Source organism: Pseudonaja textilis, chromosome 1 (genome assembly GCF_049901715.1).
Source record: "Pseudonaja textilis isolate UNSWEBS1 chromosome 1, rPseTex1.2, whole genome shotgun sequence".
Classification (NCBI taxonomy): Eukaryota; Metazoa; Chordata; class Lepidosauria; order Squamata; family Elapidae; genus Pseudonaja; species Pseudonaja textilis.
Window position 1 is genome coordinate 267,473,494 of NC_141990.1, and position 16,834 is coordinate 267,490,327.

A 16,834-nucleotide genomic window follows, 5' to 3' on the forward strand; every position below is an offset into this window, starting at 1 on the left:
GAATATTGGAAAATTCTGGGAGCTGAATTCCATACATCTTAAAGTGACTGTATTAGAGTGAGAAACAGGCTTGCTTCTAAGTAAAAACTTGTTCAAGCGTAGGATTTTATTCATAGGAAGGATTAGTTCTAGTCAAAGCCATGGTGAGATACCAGGAGCCTTGGTTTCACAAGTTCTCCTTTCCTAGCAGCCAATACAGGAACTACCTCACTATATTTCTGATTATTCCTGGATTCATTATAGCCTCAGATATTGGATTGATTCAAAATAATGCTTTTGAACTACGAGCCATGATGTTTCTGCTGAACTCTAGGTTTGCTTTGCACTCTGCTGTTAAGTTTTTAGATGGGTTGAATTCCTCATCTAGTGGCTGGCTTTGTTGCAACTGTTTTATCCTGCCTAAGACAAGGTACTAAAGCCTTACGGGCTGTAGGTAAGCTAAAAAGAATGTCCTGCTTTACTTATTCATCTCTGCCACCCAGTTTATTATCCACTAAAGTACTGATGAATTCCTCCCATGTATCGCAGGGAGGCATTACATTAACAGAAAAGATGGGCCGTGGGAAGGATTGGGAGAAAATAAAGACAGATGGTAACATGCAGCTGCTCTGGGAGGCACCTTCCAGTATATGGAGAAAGTATATGAAGCAGCAAAGGAAAAACGGTAAATTTATGTCCTAACAGAAGGTCAATTGCATTTATAAGGTTTCAGTATTTTGTCCACTTACCATCTGTTGGCCATTTTAGGCAGGTGCAAACACGTTCCCTCCCTTCCTTGGATTATCCTCCAGAGCCATTTTGATTGGACAGGGACAAAGATTGGGACTTTTAATCTAGTGCCTTTCCCTGCACTTACCAGGAAGGTCAAATGCATAATATGAATATGTGGGGAAGCTCAGTGGTGGAAGAACCAACACTTTCTAATTACTCCTGTGTTCCCATTAGTCAAACAAGAAATGAATAGATATTTCACTTTATTCCCACCACTTCTCCCCCTTTTTAATATTTCCCCTGCCACCAATTTTGTATCATCATTTCTCCATCCTTGCTTCTACACGTTTTTCTTACTGGTTAGCCAGTTATAGAAGACAGTCTTCTATAGGAAGGACCTGTATAAGGATGACTTCTAAGCAGATCTTTTTCCAAAGAAAACACTCCCTCTCTTTCACGAAAGGAAAAGCACAATATATTATTTTGGAGCCCTGGTGGTGCAGTGGTTAGAATGCGGTATTGCAGGCAAACTCTGCCCACAGCCTGGGTTCAAGGTTGACTCAGCTTTCCATCCTCCTGAGGTTGGTAAAATGAAGACTCATATTGCTGGGGAAAATATGCTGACATTGTAATCCATGGAGAGAGTGCTGTAAAGCACTATGAGGTAGTATGTAAGCTTAAATGCTATTGCTATTTTTGTCTATGACTGTACATCCTTTAAATCAATTAAACACACACTATATTATGATCATTGGGGACTTTTCAGACCATAGGACATCTTTAAAAGCTTTTTATATATGTTTGTGTTATAGAGTTCCTAATCCTAGTTTCACAATTTTATTAAGCCTCAGAGTTTTCAATATCCCTATCATGACACAGTGACAAATATTGCTAAAGCCGTTAACAGTTTGTTATGTGGAGAGCAAAGGTAACACAAAAATGTGCCAGTGTTATAGAGAGGGCATAATTTACACTACAATACCTGGGATCTCTCTTGGAAGTTTATTATCTATCAAATTTATATTTCCAAATCTACATTAATTGATAAATTTAGTCACAAGACACTGTATAACAAACACCAACAAAACAATTCTATGTAGTGTGTCTTATTTCAGATGTTTTCAAATAATGCTTCTTAAAAATTAGACTCATCTTTAAGTATGTTGGATAATTAGCACTGCATTTAGGCAATAAAAACTCATCTGGGCTCCAGCTCTATTTAACTTGGGTGTCAAAACATAACCCCAAACAAAATTTCATTAGCACTTGATTCCAAGAAAGTCATTTGTCTTCTTTACAAAGGGTGCATGTGTTATTCCTCTATAAGCAGAGAATAGAGGCTTTCTTTTTCTAGCTGGTTATTTAGAAGACAACTACAAACTGCTCCAATTAAAACATTCAGTTTTAGATGTAGCAAGCAGCAGCCTGAACCAGTCTGAGATTTAGAGCTGAACAGTCACACCTGGTTAGTATTTGGATGGGAAAAGTCCAGCAAAGAACCAGAACTGTGCTGGGAAATGGTGGGGAAACAGATCTTAGAAGAAGACAGTAATAATCCACTTGCATATTGCTGCCAAGAAAACAAGATCATGCACTTGAAGTCTGTAAGCAAGTGTTCCTTAAACCTTGGCAACCTCCTCCTACTTTCCCCAGAACAGCCCTGTGAGGGAAGGGTTGGACTGGGTGAGAGTGACTGGCCCAAAATTGCGCCCAGCCAGCTTTCATGCCTAAGGCGGGACTAGAAGTCACATGTCGTCTGGTTTCTAGCCTGGTGCCTTAAGTCCACAACACCTTCAAGGTTGAGAAACATTGTGCTCTAACAATCTTTTAAGTCTGCACAGACTGAATATTGTTTAGATTAAATATATTCTATCAAAGGCTTTTTTAAATTGCTGCTATTGTATTTATTTGGGTTTCTACTCTTAACACAATATCTTAGAATACATTTTCTTTATTACCAAAATATTTTTCAATAGTATCAAATGCCTGGTTCATATTAAAGTAACTAAATTTGAGAAAAAGGCTAAATGGTAGCCTTTTTTATGATAGTTCTTTCTTTTTTTGTAGAAGTTGTATAATGGATATCTTTTTTCCCCAGGAAGAAAGCCTGAAGAGTTGAACCAAGTAGTGATAGCAAAAGATTAACTTCAAAATCTTTTTGTTGGATTAAAAACAATTAACCGCCTTAGAATTGTTTCTTTCAAATTGTTCTTAAAGAACTTAACTGATCTGCTAATAAAAATATATAATGTCCCTAACTTCATCAAGTGAACCAGAAGTTGATAAAGTAGCTAGTAGTGTTAGGTCATGTGTGTTGTGTAGACCCAGGACTTGTTTATTGAAAGAAGTCAGTTATTTTAAGACCAAATAAATATTCTGGATGATGGATTATATTCCTCAAATCCCTCAATTGGAGGCTATCTTAGCCACAGTTCTATTATCTCTGGACAGGTTTTTTTGTACATGTGTAAAGTTCCTCACCCTCATCCCAAAGTATTATTATCAGTGGTTGTGATGCTATATCTGGGGTTTCAGTGCTGGTACAGAACTCCTGCAGACTTTCTAGTGAAAATCTTAAAATATGGATGTTCCCAAATTATCTGATAAATCATCAAGCATGTTGGTATCATAGGGGAATTTAGTCACTGAGATTTCTAAACCATAGTTTATTGTTTAACATATTGTGTGGACCAGGCCCCTGGGTTTAAAGTAAATGACACAACTGGCCCCATAGGTCACCCTTTTGGAGATTATTTCTTTACCAGATTCCTCAGTAGCAATAGCCTTTAGATTTATATACCACTTCATAGTGCTTTATAGCACTCTCTTAAGGAGTTTACAGAGTCAGCATATTGCCCCCAATAATCTGGGTCCTCAATATCTTCAATGATAACAGAACTTCTTGATGTCCTGGATTTAATGGAAAATCAAGGATACATCTTGAAACAATGGTATGGCATAGCATAGCATAGCATAGCATAGCATAGCATAGCATAGCATAACAGAGTTGGAAGGGATGCAACCTCTGCTTAGGAGGGAAACCCTATACAATTTCAGACAAATGGTTGTCCAATCTCTTCTTGAAAGTTTCCAGTGTTGGAGCATTCACAACTTCTGGAAGCAAATTATTCCAATTGTTCTAACTGTCAGGAAATTTATCCCTAGTTCTAGGTTGCTTCTCTTTTTGATTAATTTCCATCCATTGCTTCCTGTCCTGCCTTCAGGTGCTTCGGAAAATAGCTTGACTCCCTCTTCTGTGTGGCAGCCACTGAGATATTGGAACACTGCTCTCATGTCAACCCTAGTCCTTCTTTTCATTAGACTAAACATTAAATAGTCTGTGTTGAACTGGATAGCGCAGTCAAACATCAGTACAGGAAATGTTTTGTGACATTTTGTATTATGTCATAAACTATTTTATAAAATTTGCCAAAACTTTAATTTCATAGGAGTTGTACATTCCAGATTTTGGATGCATTCTATCAGCCCATTTGAGGCATCTTGGTCAAAAAGGTTTTGCCCTATGGTGCGCTGTTTCACCCAGTTAAAGGTTGTGGGAATGAGAGCTTTGGTAATATATAGATTATGAGTAAGAATTGTAAAAATATCTTTACCCTGCTTTCTCTGGTATCTTTTTTATAATTATTTTGCATTTCTTCCAAAAGTCACTAAACAAGCTTTCTGCGTTCTGGCGCCTTCTAGATAACTGTTTCCCAGCTTTTAGCTTTATGCAAACCATCACATTCTCATCAAAGGCATCTGCAATTACCACCAGATGAAAATCACTGGTCCACATTACAACTGCCAGATGTGCAAAAGAGTCTTAGTTCATGGGGGCACACAAAATTGCCATTTAAAATCAGCTAATGCTCTAATTACACAAGAATATTGGTGAATCCAAGTATATTGGCAATAATAATGTAACATCAGATATGATGCATAATACATATACACAATTATTATTAGGCTCTAAAAAGCTTCAAAGGGATACTTCATTTCAACAAATGCTTGCAAAAAAGCAATGTATTCCTTCTCATGGATGCTTCAAAATGCAGAGCAGAGTAGTGCTGCTCCATTTCAGGGCCTTGATTACCATGAAAGCTTCCAAGTTTCCCATCCCCCCAATTTGTTAAAGTTCTTGTTAGTTTACTTTAAAGCATTTAAAGAATAAAATAAATGACTACATAAAGGAAAAGGGCATAATAAAGGAGCCATGATGGCTCAATGGTTAGAATGCAGTACTGCAAGCTAATTCTGCTGACTTCTAATTGCCAGCAATTCAGCAATTCACCAGCTCATGGTTGACTCAGCCTTTCATCCTTCCTAGCTGGATACAATGAGGACCCAAAATGAGATTCTTGGGGGCAATAAGCTAACACTAAACCACTTAGAGAGGATTGTGAAACACTGTGAAGCAGGATATAAGTAAGTGCTATTGCTATAATATATATACAAATGTCAAGAAATAAACAGAATTTACAATGTCATTGATTAAATAATCAAATATTGATTATCAAAAACAAACTCATATCCTGAAAAATAACCATATGTTTTAATTTTTTTGAAATTTTAACCTGTTTTATACCTACAATTATCTACAATCTTATACATTGTAAGCCTCTCAGAGTCTTCTTGAACAAGGAGATGGGGAGCAAATAAATTTAATAATCAATAAACCAGGTCAAAACTCCAGACATTATTGCTATTGAGGTTACTGTTCATCATTATCTAAAATAAATGCACATTATCATATAAAAAGGAGAAATGGAAGAATAAACGCCCCAAACAATCAGCAAAATCTTAATTGGCAATACTGGAAGAAATCTTGAGGTGTCATAAAATTATCCTTTTGACTAAGTAAATTGTGCCTCCTCCATTGGAAGCCCTCTTGGAGACAGATCTAAGAATCACACCCCTTCCCAGCAGACCACCAGCAAGCCTCTCTCATGGGCCAAAGTTGGGATGATAAACCTCTTAAATACAGCTGCCAGCATTCTTCACTTTGGCTGGGCTGATGGGAATTGTACACCACTATAACTAGAAGATTCTAGATGTGGGGCAGAGAGCTGCAAGCAACCATTTGATCACAGGTGGCACTTCCAACTCTAGCACTAAAAAATAAAGACGTATCAGAGTACTATATGAGTTGGAACTGTTGGTATGAATGGATTGATAGAAGATAGACCAGATTAATTGCAAATATGGCACAAAATAATGAGATAAATAAGGAACCACAAACTGTTGATGATGTAATCATTTTTAATTGTTTACCCCTTTTCTCTTTTTGTTCTTCTTGGCTTCCCAATTTGTTTGAGTGTTGTTTGTGTATTTTAACTGTAAAACTTAATAAAGTTTATTAAAAAAAATCAGCTTCCTTGAACATCAGGACATGAGAATGACAGCTATTTGTAATAACTGCTTATGGCTTAGTGATCCAGTTTTTTATTTTCTTCCATTCCTCCTTAATCTCCATTATTGATTGATCTGTCTAAACTAACACAATGGTCATTACATTTTGCCTTTCTATTTTTTTTTCATTAAAACATCTTTAAAACCTAACCACTAAAGGGATGGCTTGTTTTATAGTTCTCTGTAGGTTGTTCATTTTCTTAAATCTTTGTGTGTGTGTGTGTGTGTGTAGAGCAGCTTTACTTCACAATTGTACTTAACTGCTTGTTCAGTGAATGCAAGAGATTGTCACTGCACAGAAGTCACCTAAGGTTAGGGTTATTAATACAGAATCTTGCAGCACAATGGACACTTTGTGATGCTTATGTGACTCTGTTGCCTTTTAATTCCATTCCTACAGCAGCCTCTCAAGAAGGTTTTGTTCCAAAAGCAGATATTCAAATTATCTAATAGTTCTCACCCTCATTGCTAATCAATGGGAGGAACACAATATATAAGTGTAATACACCAGGTTTTCCTGGCATATCATTAACAGCTTCACCTGATGAATTTTTATTGGAATTGAAGCTATTAAACCTACTGGAACTTTGCCAGGAAAAAGACTAGCAGTTCCTATTAAAGGAATCTGGCTCACCTCAACTCAATTTGGGATCGTGAAGACCTAGTGAAAGGGGGAGAAACTGGCTCAAGCTTCACACTACTTGCAGAAATGCCTTCCTCTTCCAATTTTCTCATACCATTTGGAGATTCTAGGAGTGAGTGGTGCGGTGGCCTAGAGGTGGAGCGTTTGCTTCACAGTCAGAAGGCTGGGAGTTCGATCCTAGGTAGAGGCAGATATTTCTCTCTCTGGGTACAATAAGAATGTTTCTGCTGACAAAAACTCCATATTGGCAACAGGAAGGACATCTGGCCAGTAAACAATCAGCTCCATTCAGTTGCCCAGACACCATCACACAAGGGATTATGGGATTGTTAAAAGAGGAGGATGATTTGGAGAATCTGGTTATGATCAGTCCAACTTAGGTGGAATAAGGGGGATGGTGGAATAGGAGGAAACTTAACAGTGCATATTTCCCCCTGTGCATTCTCCTCTGAATTTAGAGACCTTTCAAAGGAGATCTGGGTTGTAGAGGTAGGAGGGAACTTCCTCCTCCTATAGAACAGGTAAAATAAAATCTGTATGCTCAATAGTAGATGGTGTTATAATTGTGAAATTATTCTTTGTGAGGGGTATGGTTGACATTTGTTCATCTAAGGTCATTCTACTTGTTGATTTCTTGTCTAATCGTAAATAATCTTGAACTCACATAGAGCTATAAATAGGAGGAGGACAAATCAAGAAATCTTACTGAAATTGGGTAGCTCTTGCTTAGACTTTTCCAGATGAATCCCTGTTTAGTATCAAAATAATAGACTCATCAGGCTTAGCCAGATGGTCACATTAAAATACTGTTCATAATTCCTTGAGTTGGATGAAAAGGATGCCAACGTAAAAAATTTCTGCTTTGATTTATGAGCTATTCTGTTACAGTGGTGAGGCAGAGGTCTCATGTAGTCCCAAAAATTTTATGGAAGGCAAATTAAGAAAAATGACAGATGAATTTTGTGGCTTTGCTTCATCTCAAACCAAGCATTCCTGCCTATGAGAACCACAGATCATTCTTCCTAGCATGGAGTGGGGCAAGTATGGGCAAGGCCCAGGACAGCATCTTTTGCCATTTGTGAAGTGGCCTGGGCAAATGGTGGAAGAAGCATATGTGTTCCGTGCTTATGACCTGTTAGCTGGGTTGCTTCTGAATATGAGTCCACTGCTTTTCTGTGTACAAAATTAGCCTGGCTGCCAGGTCTCAAGCATGGAGGAAAAAGTTAGTGTGAAGTTGGAGATAATGTGTGATAAGAGGTGAACTCTAGCCTCAATTGCTGCTGTGTTGTAGAGGCAACAAATTCAGTACCAGGTTTGTTTATGGAGATCCTCAGTCATCCAGGTCATGGTTGACATGACTTGGATGATTGAGAATCTCCATAAACATTTAGCTATGCACTTTGGGATGAACACACATTGAATGGTGCAGGAGTATGATCAGATTTCAAAAAAAAATTGCAGACTATAGGAATCATTTGCACTTAGTTTGAGATACAGATAACATAGACTCATCCCCAACAGCCTGCCCCTGTCTCCAACAGTGAAGGGACACAGGGCAGAAAACATCCTACAGCCAAGAAGGCTCCACAAACATTTGCACTACTCAGGTGACCCTGAGGAAACAGATAAACTTCCAAGGGGGCTCAACAGCTCTCTAAAAGAATGCAAATGACCAGCTGCCTGCAAGGAATATAAATCCTTCCATCCCCCACCATCCAGTCAAAGCTGAAGAAGCTTCTTGGATGAGAAGCAAACCGTCTTCAAAGAAAGGCAATAATGTCCAGTTGCCTCCTGAAAAAGCATCTTCGGGGCAGTACCAGACTTGTAACCTACAATTCCAGAAGGATCCTGAAGATGGTCACTAGGTTAAGCAAAATGGTGTACCCTCCCTTCACCAAATCAACCGTAAAAAAAATATGGGCACTTGAAATGTCTTATTGGTAAAAACTATAATGCACCAGTGGTGGCAGAATAGCTAAAGAACCCGGCTGTTTTCTTCAGTTTAAATCAATCTCATGTATGGTAGAGGACAGGAGCAAAGCGCTCATCAAGAAAGCACTAAGCCCCGCTGTACGTCTAATGCTCTTTCAAAAGAAAGCTAAGCCTGGATTTATGAGAAGTGCACAAAGGTCCCAGTAGGTCTCAGTCAGGCACTTACGATGGCTAATGCCACTAAGAAAGTCAGATATCTGGTTTTCCTACAGCCTAAGCCAGAATCATCACGGAGGGCAATTCCCAGCAACTGGAGAAGGAGTGGATCTACCCTACTAAAAGCGTTCAGTAAGAGCTGGTCAAAGCCTCTCCCTGGCCATATCAGCAAAACAACTGTGAAGAAGTACGCTCAGTCCTATGAATGGCCGCAATTGCGTTCGGAAAAGAGGTAAAGCCTACTTCAAAATCACAATAGTTTTACTGCCTCATCAGTGAGCTGGGGATAAAGAGGAAAGCAGTTGTGCCTATGTGCCATGCATAAACCGCTATACTAGGTCATAGTCATGCTTGCTTAGGGGGATATAAAGATAAGTTCCTAAGGCAACATTTCTCAATCTCAGCAACTTTAAGAGGCATGGACATCAACTCCCCAATATTCCCCAGCCAATCCTGCCGTAATAATTACCAGAACAGCAGAGAATCTTTCTAGCTACCTTCACTAATCATAATTTTGCCATCCAAAGTGATGCCATCAGGGCATGAACGCAGACCTTCCATCTGCAGGGTCTGGCAGTATTAAGTGAAGAATAATTGCCTTCAGAAAACAAGATTATTTAAGGAAATCTGACCATGGTAGATCTTCCCTTCCCAGTCTCCAGCTGCAGCCGTGGCTAATCATTTCCATGGTGTATCAAGAAGTGTGAAACTGCTGTTTAATTTTATAAGTGTAATTTTCACACAAGGTGAAGACCTAAAGCCTCAGCGTGGCCAATGCAATCACAGCAGCAAAATTATTCTCACTTTGCCTGGTCGCTCCACTGACCTCTTTCATGGATACGTGGAAAGAGCTTTTCATATCTTATCCAGCCCCATGCAAAGCAAAAGAGGGGGAGAGTTTCCAGCACAAGCAAAATTATTATTGTGATTATGAGGTTAGTCCACTGACTGAATGCATGTACTGTATATCATCGATATCATCATTATAGGCAAGGGTGGGATTCTACCAGTTCACACGTATTCACTAGAACTGGTTGTTAACAGTCTAAGCAGATCGGAGAACTGGTTGTTAGAAGAAATTACTGGACTAATCCTGTAAGGAAGGCAGGAAGGAAACATTCTGGTGTTGCTTACAGAAACTGCCTCTCCGTTAATCCTTATTACATTCTTGGCAGGACTAGACTTCTTGTCTCAGGAACCTCTCTGGAGTTTTTTTTTCCCCTCCTTTGCTGGTACTTTGCTTCTGTGGAGTGACCATTCAAAGTTACAATGGCACTGAAAAAAGTGACTTATGACCCTTTTTCAAATGACTGTTGCAGCATCCCCATAGTCACGAGAGGCCAGGTGAGGAGATGCGTGCCTCAATATGAGTGATGTTGAGTTGGTCACACCCAGCCAGTCACACGATCACCAAGTCACACCCACCAACTAAGCCACGCCCACAGAACCGATTGTTAAACATTTTGAATCCCACCCCTGATTATAGGGATTGTAAAACAAGACACTTAACGATTTGCTTAGGAAAAAGCAAGGTAAGCATGAAAATTTGAAAGATTGGTTGGACAAAACCTCTGAAAATCTTGTCTTATGTTGTTGAGTATTAAAACCCAGAGAGGACAATATGTAAACGTGCTGCAAAGCAAAGTATCATCTGCAAGCATCACTTATATTTCTAACAATATCTTTGGGCCCATCCATATCTTAGACGTCTAAATTAGAATGCAATATGATGGACAGCTACTGTGAAAGGCTTTGTTTACCATATTGTCTGGAGGTGCTTTGTGATTGGCCATCTCCACCATGGCAACTGTTTTTTTTTTTTTGAGCAAGTCCATAACATGCTTTCAGTGTTTCAAATGCACCCTTGCTTCCTTTTAATGCTCCCTTTTTGTGTTAGTTCCTGAATTCAGTGCTTATTTATTTATTTATTCAATATACATATTACCTGACTCCCAGTGACTCTGGGCAATTCACATAAAGTATAAAAACAATAAAAAAAATACATCAATAAAGGAAAAACCAGAGATGGCAAAAATTAGGAAGCAATGAATATATAGTTTTTCCTCCGAATAGGTTACACGCAATCTAGAGCTGTCTTCTAGATCCTTTTGAAACTTCACCAGAGTGGAGGGCCTTCAGGATCTCAAGGGAAACCTCATTCCAGAGAACAGATGCTCCCACAGAGAAGATGCCCTTCCGGGGTTCTGATAGACAGTTTTGTTTAATCAAAGGAACCTGGATTCTGCTAACCACGTTGGATGGAAGCAGGCGGGCAGATACTAGGGAATGTATGTGGTGTCTCAAGTAGCTGGGGCCTTTACCTTGATTTAGTAACTCAGTCCCAGTTCAGGGCTCTGAAGCCTGAAACGTTTCAGTTAGAGAGAATAGGATCACTTTGTGAAGGGAGATATAATGACAGAATCTGAATGACCTCCTCCACATCTCTTTGGACAAGTTTAATCAATTTGCAGATATCCACTCTTGTGATGAGTGGGTAGAAAACAGCAGTTGAAAATTCTTACAGAGATGATCACATGTGTGATCACATGATCACATGTATATCATGTAGGATATACATTCAGTAATCAGACTGACTCTGAGGGAGGGGTCAAATGCATCATCAGCCTTGAATCCCTTTCTGACCACAAGGGATCTACGTAAGTCCAGACCACCTTGAATTCCATTGACTCTTATCTACTGCCATTTTGCTTTGACTGTTAGTAGTCCAGATTCTTGCAGAGCACTTAAGCTTGCAATAAACCTTTATATTCATTTGAACTGTCTGGGCTCCTGATTTCCTATGTTTGACCTTTAGTATACATATATGCTACCTCTAAGCAATAGTAAATTTTTAAAGAATCTCTAATTTCATTTTAATAACAAAAACCAAACATGCTACTATGTTAAAACATAACGTTAATTTTCTTCAAAACCCTTCCTAGGTGAAGGTTAAGCAATTTGTCCTTTTGCAGATCCATACAATTTGCACTACCTTGTTTGATAATAATCTAGCATAATGCAACATCCAGATGACATCTGGGAATTAGAGAAGACAAACATTCTTGCTTCTAGTTTAGTAATGCTCCTTCACGCCTTCTTGATGCTATGGGTCATTAGTTCTACACTGCATCTTTTGAGCATCCATTTTGGGCAAGAACTGAACCTGGGTGCAAGCTAGTCAAGTCACAGTTTGATGGGCAGAGATGGATAAGGAGGTTCTTGATTTCTGTTTTTCAGAAATATATATAGCATTCATTTTTTCTTGCTCCCCTTGTTTTTCTGTGATGAATGGTCTGATAATGACAGGCAGTGGATTCAACTGACATTTCTAAAGACTAACAGGAAATTGGATACAAGATTTGACACTGTATTTCAGAGACTTGTGGAGTCACCAAACGATATTCCATCAGACAGAAAACTCTATCGCATTCCCTTTGGCTTCTGTCATGGAGCACATGTTCAATTTCCTGTCATCGGTTGTTATTTCTATTACACAGCCATGGAACAGGATGTGAAGACAAGCCAATTTAGGGATTTGTATGAATAAAATGCCAGCTTATATGCACACTGCACAACTGACTGGAAAGTAAAACCTGTTGCTTTTGTTTGTTGTTGTTGCTGTTTTTATTTTTAAACAACCAACTCCTTGAAAGCAATGTTGAGAATTATTTACAGGTGATGGAAGGCAGAACCAATATAACCTCAGAAGTGCTTGTAACAAACAGTAGAAAAACAGCTCATAAGTTTATGAGAGCAAAACTATAGAAAATTTTCTCAGACGTTATGCAGGTTCTCCTTGAGGTCAAAATCCTTCCCTCTGTTATCCTCTTTTTAAATCATCAAACATTTGAATGCTTTAAAATCCTTTTTTCTGTATGCTGTGCACATACAGAAAGGCAGTGATCAGCCACATCTACTAAGTACTAAGTACTAAATACTAAATACTAAAAATACTAAATACTAAAAATACTAAATACTAAAAATACTAAATACTAAAAATACTAAATACTAAAAATACTAAATACTAAAAATACTAAATACTAAAAATACTAAATACTAAAAATTTAATTATCTTCTTTGTGCTGCCTTCAGGGTTCTGGGAAGGAATGCTCTTCTCTAACAGGAGAGTTCAGAAAAATAGGGCGGCTCTTCCATAGTTCAAGAAGGGAAGGTAATGAACTATGAGAACAACCTTGGGAGACCAGAGGAAGACCCATAATCTAGACCACAGTCTGATAAACTATATCTCAGCCAAAGAAGGAATGGGGGAATGGAGAAAGCATCTCCGAAGGAACCCTCATTGGTTTTCTAGAAAGGCAAGGGAGAGGAGAGGTGCTTTCCAAGACTTGCACAATTTGGTTACTGTAAGCCAGGAGCGTCAAACTCAATTTTATTGAGGGCTACATCAGGGTTGTGTTTGATGTCAATGGGCTGGGGAGGGTGTGGCCAACATGAAATTACTCATGTTGGGGGATGCCTGTGGGACGGCCTCCTGCAACTCTCTGCCAGTGAAAATGGAGCTTGGGAGGGCCGCACATGGCCTCACAAGCTCTGTTTTCATTGGCAGTCACTGTGGGCCTGTTCTTCACTGTTTCCATGGCAGCCCTTGGGCCAGATCTAAGCACCTCTTGAGCCACATCCGACCCCGGGGCCTTCAGTTTGACATCCCTACAGTAACCTTACAATACAGGTAGTCTTAACTATGACTTAACTATGTTAATTGGGACTGGCAACTCTGTCACCAATATAATCATAAAGCATGATATCACACATTTTCATTGACTTATGGCAATCCCAGTTGCCATCATTAGTCAAATTCCACATGATTGGAGCATTCCCATGGTCACATTATCACTTTTTTCAGCCTCCCTGTTGGCTTCCTCATTAACTTTGCTTGTTGGAAGCTGGTAGCGACAGTCACAAATGATGGTCATGCGACTGGTGCATGACAATGTTGTATTTGTGAGCTGATCACCAGGTGTCCAAATCATGATCACATAACCACAGAGATGCTGCAACAGTCAATAAGTACAAGTACTTCACCGTAAGTCCCCCTTCACAGTACTGTCGTAAAAATATCCCAATAAAGAAACAAGAGACAGTAATACAATAAAACAATTCTTACTTTAAAATTCAGAGGTTTATTTCATGAGCAATCTGGAACATGAATAGCCATCACAACATTACTTACATCAATACCCCATTACAATGAGGTCCAGAGACAATAGCTAGGTCCAGCAAGGAATAGCTATGGCCAGTGGCCCTGATCTGAGATCCATCTTCTGACAGTCCTTCAGTAAATGGAATTTTACTGGAGTTACTTCCTTGTTCTCTCATACTGACCGTCAATTAACACATACATGCGAGTACATCTGAAATCCTCAGCCATCTGCTACTTTCAGCTCCCTATTTCCCAATGTTTTAATGTTCCTAGTCAAAAATAACTTCTGAAACTATCTACTTTGCAGATTCATATTGCAATATTGTGCTAGCGCAGCAGATTACAAATATTTCATTATTCTTAGGAAACCATTCTGACTGACACTTTAATATATAGCATTTAGTTTCAGGCCTACTGTCATTCTGAGGCCTATATAATTTTTGGCAGATTCAAAGCCCAGTTTTCCTTTCCTCACAGTACATACATGGTACATCCATATGGAACATGGTAATTTCCAAAAATTGCTAAATGAGTGGTCACTCCGTGAGGACTAGTTGTCAAAAGTAGTTTAGGACTCTTGGTTTTGGCTTTTTGTCTGGAATACCTTGGAAGAATTACATCAATATTTAAGTCAGAATCTGGGGCAAACTTTATCCCAATCTCTCTCTCAGAGATGCCTTCGGTGCTTCCTTCAGCATCAGGATTCAGTAGCTATACACACGGCCTATAGCAATAGCACTTAGACTTATATAGGTAGTCCTTAACTTACAGAGGTGGGCTGCACTTACATTAACAACCAGTTTGCTGGTTGTGACAATTGGTTGACAACTGGTTCATACACATGACTGTTGCTTTGTCCCAAGGTCATGTGATTCGCTTTTACGACCTTCTGAGAAGCAAAGTCAATGGGGAAGCCAGATGCACTTAAAAACCATGTTACTAACTGCAGTGATTCACTTAACAACTGTGGCAAGAAAGGTCATAAAATGGGGGGGATTCACTTAACACCTGTCTCACTTAACGACCAGAAATTTTGGGCTCAATTGTGGTCGTAAGTCAAGGACTACCTGTACAATTATATTTTTAAAAAAACTTCTTTTAAATTTTAACCCTTCCATGAACAAAAAAAGTAAAGTATGATATATCTAGATTACTATAAAAACCAAATCATTTACTTAGTATGAAGCTGTTATGAATTATTATACTTTCAAAGTTTCAGAGCTTAAAATGTGACTGCAGAGTTTCATTTTAACATCAAAGGGAGGTATATTAAAATGCTGGACTCTTTCACTGAGGGACAGAGTGTCATCTCAATGTGCAGAGTTTAGAATGTGGCTTTGTGTAATAAAATTAAAACAATGAAAAACTGCAGCCACAAAAAGCAACTATTGAGATTAAATAAATAAATAAATTACTGGCAATTGTTGTGATCATTTTCTCGACTGTTGTATACATTGATTTTGTATTGTTTTTCATTGTTTAATTGTTTCCTACCCAGAGTCACTTGGCTGAGATGGGTGGCTAGAGAAATAAAATAAAATAATAAAACAAAACAAAACAGTGTAATAAGAGACAGTAGGTCACAATGTTTTGGTCCAGAAACAAGCCTACTTTTGATGTTGTTATTTAGCAATTCAATCACTTCTGATTCTCAGCTTCCAAGTAGTCTTCAAGGGCAGCCCCACGTACAGTGTATTGCAGTAGTCAAACCATGAAGAAATCAGGGTATGACTGACAGTCTGAATTCCTCCCCCCCAAAAAAACAACCTCTCTGTGCTCCCTGTAGCTCTGTGAAGCCTCATAACTATAAAAGGTGGCCCATACCTGTTCTAAGAACAACCGAGTTTCAAATCTGTGCCTGTGGAATATTTGTTGAAGAATAAAACAACTTGATAATGTGATTGAATGTTGAGATATAAAATCCTTCCATATAAATAGCAATCAAAATGCTTAAGTAAGTACAAAGGAATATCTTACTGGTGTCTAGCAAGGCTCTTGTCCAGTAGAGCATTCAAGAATTATAGGTGCCACTACAGAAGAAGCTATTTATTTATTTTCTTGGCCATCCGTCTTAGTTTTTAGATAAATGATACCCAGAGAAGGTTATGTAGAGACCCTGGCCTAATGGGGCAGTGTGATAGAAAAGCAAACTCTTTTTGAAGCAATTACCATCTCTTTTCATTGTCTTCAGCAGGGAACAAGCAGCCTGTTCTCTGATAGGAATCCAAGTGAGCCATATCAGCTCAAATTCTGAACTCTGCATTTTAAACTACTGTTGCCAATTTGTGAGCCATCTTCAAAGGATACCTATGTCTAAGGCACCACGGCAAATGGGACTTTATCATGACATAGGTAATTATGGGAAGGCTGCTATTTAATAACGATGCCATCTGTTCATAGCTTCCCAAAACAAGATAGGAACGTGCAAGGTTATTTTTAGAAAACACTGCATTACTCCCCCCAAAAATAAAAAATAAAAGGTAAAACTGGTAAGGGAAAGTGACAATCACAAAACAATAGCTTCATTCCTTCTTTCTTCTATCATGGTCATTAATCACTCTGAGTTGCCAAGGAGAGTTACATGCCATCCGTCTCATATGGAAGAAAAGTTGGTTCTGTCAAAGGAGCAGCTTATCTATGAGCAAGGCAAGAATTTTGCAGTACATCCATACTCTGCATTTTTTTTGTCCCCCACTGAGCTTACTCATGAATAAATACATTCATTAATGGAGGCCTGCCCCTTCTTCCCCCCTTCCATTTTC